At 36.8% G+C, this 5,000-nt stretch overlaps 1 protein-coding gene across 9 annotated transcripts in view; it reads right to left on the bottom strand.

Annotated features, from left to right (window-relative positions):
- The window catches only part of LOC106875208 (dual specificity calcium/calmodulin-dependent 3',5'-cyclic nucleotide phosphodiesterase 1A), a 1,568,460-nt gene that overhangs the window by 841,376 nt on the left and 722,084 nt on the right, over positions 1-5,000 (bottom strand). The gene's annotated exons all lie outside the window — the stretch shown is intronic.

Genomic DNA, 5,000 nt, shown 5'->3' with positions numbered 1-5,000 from the left:
GTGTGTGTGTGTGTGTGTGTGTGTGTGTGTGTGTGAATATATCGTTTCTATTATGCAAAAGTGTCGTAGGTCTAAAACGTTGCTTCTACATAAAACGTTAAAATAGTTTCACCATTCCATTTCTTTTTTACATTAGCAATAGTTCCAGCTTAACAATAATACTTTGTTGGGTGCATAAAATCGTCGTATGTGGGATTTACTACACTTTTGAAAATTACTTAACCGTTGTATTACACTTTGACAATTTTCATATCTTGGCATCTGAAGCGGCGGTTTGAGCAAAAGAAACGGCTATTGCAAGCAAAATTAAACATATAAAAAAAAAAAACGCACACGACAGTATGACATAATAGCAACGATATAAGGATGTAAGGGTATTGGGAAATAATTTATCTCAATAATTACAGTGATCAAAGCCTGCTTTATAAGACGGTCATCAGTGACTGGACAATGGGTGCATTTCTAAAATATGCTGGAGTAATCAGCTCTGTGTAGCAATGTCAATGTCTGTGCAAAGAATTATTTTCCACGTGTTGTCTGGAAAATGGGTATATGACGCAAAGATTATCCTGGTGAGTCTGTATGAAGAATCACAGTTTATGTCAGGGATCGCTGAGCTTAACTTGATGGTTCAGAGCGCTCAGCCGGAATTTGAAAGGTACATGGTTCGATTCTCTGTAGCAGTACGCTTCCCAACCTCGTGGTTGTGGGTTCAGTCCCACTGTGTGACACCTTGGACTAGTGTCTTTTACTATATTCTTGGACCGACCAAAACCTCGTGAACGGAAACTGAAAAAATCTCATTGTATGTTTGTGTGTGTGTGTGTGTGTGTGTGTGTGTGTGTGTGTGTTTGTGTGTGTGTGTGTGTGTATGTATTTGTATGTGAGTATTTGTGTCTGTGTTTGTCACCCACAGCTTGATAATGGGTGTTAGTGTGTTTACGTCCCCCACATCTTAGCGGTTCGGCAAAAGACCGATAGAATAAGTGCCAGGCTTTAAAAAAAAGTAAGCACTGGGATTAATCTATTAGATTAAAAGTTCTTCAAAGCGGTGCCCCAGAATGGCCGCAGTCTAAAAACTAAAACAAGTACAAATTGTACCCTTTTCAACGGGATTAGTATACCGAAATAACATCAATATCAGTTGCGTGTTTTTTACTCCACGTTGGAGGTCTTGAGATGTCTTTAAGGATCTATTGCTAGAATCCAATTGATGTATAGAGAATATGGTACCCAAATAAGTGTTATCCCTCCTACACGCGACTCTTTTCAGAGCACCACTTAGCGTTCACAAACGCTTAACCTTTATAATGCGTTAACGTATAACATCATCATATTGTAGGACAGCAGTTTCTGGTTTTATTTCAAATTAAATGATTACACTCCTCCCACTAAAATTTGTGATTCAGACAGAAACCAGCAGCAGTTCTGATGACTATTTACATTTTGTGTACAGTGTACAGCAGAATATTTCTCTGTTGAAGAGAGAGAGAGAGGGAGAGAGAGAGAGAGAGAGAGAGAGAGAGAGAGAGAGAGAGAGAGAGAGAGAGAGAGAGAGAGAGAGAGAGAGAGAGAGAGTGGGTAAAGATTTAAGAGATATGAGAAAGAATGCGAAAAGTCAGGAAATGGAGCTGATAAGCTGAAATCTCTTCAATATTGCTTAAATGTCAATCTATTGTATTAAGGGATGCAGTGAAAATATTTAAACACTTTGTAAATAAAATGTATCTGGGACAGCGATGTTCTGAAGGCTTCTGCTTTAAGTTTTCCTCTGTTCAAAAGATGTCTCTCGGCACTTTTACAAAATTTATTCATATATACATATAGACACAGGTGGAGCTGTGTGGTAAGAAGCTTGATTCCCAACCACATGGCTCCGGGTTCAGTCCCACTGCGTGGAACTTTGGGTAAGTGCCTTCTAATATAGCCTCAGGCCGACCAAAGCAATTGGAAACCGAAAGAAGCCTGTCTTATCTGTGTATGTGTGTGTGTGTGTGTGTGTGTGTCTGTGTCTGTGTCAGTTACCACCACGGCTTGAAAACCGGTGTTGGTGTGTTTATGTCCCCGTAACTTAGTGGTTGGTCCAAAGAGACCAAGAGAATAAGTACCGAGCTTTAACAAACTAAGCCCTGGGGTCGATTTGCTCGACTAGAAAGGTGGTGTCCCAGCATGGCCACAGTCAAATGACTGAAACAAGTAAAAGATACACACATACATACATTCGCTATAAATCTAAAAAGAATAAAGAAAACTAAATTATGTGAGATAATGGTGTTGAGTTTAGAGAATTAAGTAAAACGGGTGGTAATATTGTAGAGCAGTGCTCCGCAACCAGTATGTCGTGGCACACTGGTGTACCACGAGGCGATGCAAGGTGTGCCGCAGTGTAATCTGAAAATAATTTTTCCCCCTATACTGTCAGTTATATTTTTAGCACAGGTGTGCCGCCGTATTTTGGAAAACAATATAGGTGTACCACAAGTTTAAAATGGTTGCGAAGCACTGGTATACATTGCAATATACAGGGTGTCCACAAAGTCTGGGTATATGGAGTAAATAAAATCATAACATAAACAATTAAATATAAAAAATAATTTCTTAAAGTGTGTGTTAATCTTCATGTGGGTACATGGAGTAAATAAAATCATAACATAAACAATTAAATATAAAAAATAATAAGTTCTTAAAGTATGTGTCAATCCTCATGTACCCAGACTTTGTGGACACCCTGTAGATTAAGCATACGCACACACATACATATACACTCGCCCGCGGGCGCACACACACACATATCATGAAATGAGATGCAGTACGGTTGATAAAAGAATTTACGGAAAAGAGAAAAAAGACGAAAAAAATCACACACACACACACACACACACACCTCCGATTGACGCATACCGCATCTTTTATATACTTCAGAGTATATATATATCGTCACGGAAGCAGTCGCGAGAAGGACAGATACGCATTTCGCCGTTATATTACGGCTTGTCATTGCTACATACAAGTGTCACGTTCGAAACGGGGTAGAATCGATAAATCTGAAGTGTACAGGGACAGTCATAATTGGATGTTCGATTTAAAAGTTTCAGTGAAGAGGTTAATAACTTCTGTGTTTACACTGAAATTTAACATTACTTGCCTGAAGTACGTTGAAAAGTTTGCAAATCTGTGGTTTCATGTTAATAAGTGTTTTACATTCTGTTGTTATTGTAATATAGTCTAACTCGTACGTGAGTCTTCTTTTAATGAATTTTTAATGATATATTCATCCATTGTATAACCAGAACATTTAGTTATTGTAGTGTACGATACGTATGGTTATTTGACAACAGATATTTTGTATCTATAGAGACACTCATTATCATTGTACATATATAACAATTCGTTTGTGTGTGTATTTTTTGTTTTTAATGTAAACTGAGACGATACAAGAGTTACTTCTAACGGCTGCATTTGTTTACAAGAATTAGGTTGCGTTCAGGCCTGAATTTATGCTACAATTTATAAATGTAAGAATAGAGTTCTTTTCAACATCTACTTTAAATCTATCAGTCTTATTATTATACTTTATTCTTCACGTTTGTCATTTAGAATGTCACGAATGTGGGCCCGAGTGAAAGACATCTAGTCTTCCTGTGTTATGGGTTATGTATTACTATGTGGACAGCAAAAGAGAATAACAGAAGCTTTAGATGATGTTTCTGGGTGTAGTTTTGTTGTACGGTGTTTATAGGGATGATGACCTAATGAAATAGTTATCAAATCCCCTTATGAAGAAACTATAAAACGCAAAAAAATAAGATATTTCATTGCGAATGACATAAAGTATATAACGGAGATAAAAAGAGATAGAAAATAAAAATAAAGATAAATCAAGGTATGCACAATAAATGCTAATACAAAATAAACAAAATAAGATAAAGGTACCATTGGATTTAGTTGTATAATAATGAGCTGGTTACCCTTACAATCTTTACTACTTATAATACTTTTCAAAATACCTTCGATTCTGAACATTACACAAGAGGGAACGTTAGTCAGAAAGCAACCATAAATAGACTGCATTATCCCCAAACTATGTATTTGGTTTCGGATCTTCAGAGTCAAGTTCACTAAACGAGTGCAGATGTTAAACTTCCGCAACAGTAAAGACCTGAGGCCATAGGATGTTTTCTCATGACATCAGCAAGAGAAAGGTTGATTTGCTGGATCTATAAACACGACATTTAGAAAGTCAAGGAGATATCAAGTATATTAAGGAAGAAAAAAAATATCCAATCGATTTTAGCGCTGATCATCACTGAATGGCTTGTTCCTTGACCATATAAAAGATGGTGTAGGATAGACAGCGAAAGAGGGAGATTTAGAGCTGGAACTAAGAAAGAGGGTGATTGACAGATTATAAAGAGGACAGTGAACATTGAAAATCAACAAGTTCGTCGAGAATCACATCTACATACACATCTATACACACACACATACACACACACGTAACGCAAATAATTACAAAATGGAGAAAACCACAGATTAACAAACACATCGATTGGACCTCTTTTTTTTTACCTACGGACCCTGTAGCCCCTAATGGTAAATTATTTGCTCTTAACATATTGGGCTTCTAGACTATTCGTTTAAGTCATGTTGTCTTTGATTTTCCTTCTTCCTTTTGTTCATATTGTATGCTCTTGTTTTTCACTCTGAAGAAGATGCGTTGCCTTATTTCGAATGCCCTATGAAGATGAAGAATTTTATTCTCACATTTATCAGTAACAGCCGCAAGATATGTTACGTCACCTCTTTTGTAATGTCATGCTTTGTATTAAAAAAACAAGCTATAAACGTGGTTCAATCGATGTATTGGTTAATCTATGGTTTTCTCCATTTTCTAATTATTTGCTTTGGTTCCTGATAACCTCTTGTTTATCTTGCTGTTATCTGCACTCTACGTGTACGGTGTGCCTGCACACCAATATATATATATATATATATATATA

Source organism: Octopus bimaculoides, chromosome 1 (genome assembly GCF_001194135.2).
Source record: "Octopus bimaculoides isolate UCB-OBI-ISO-001 chromosome 1, ASM119413v2, whole genome shotgun sequence".
Classification (NCBI taxonomy): Eukaryota; Metazoa; Mollusca; class Cephalopoda; order Octopoda; family Octopodidae; genus Octopus; species Octopus bimaculoides.
Note: the sequence above shows the minus strand (reverse complement) of the source record. Positions and strands in the feature narration are given on the sequence as shown.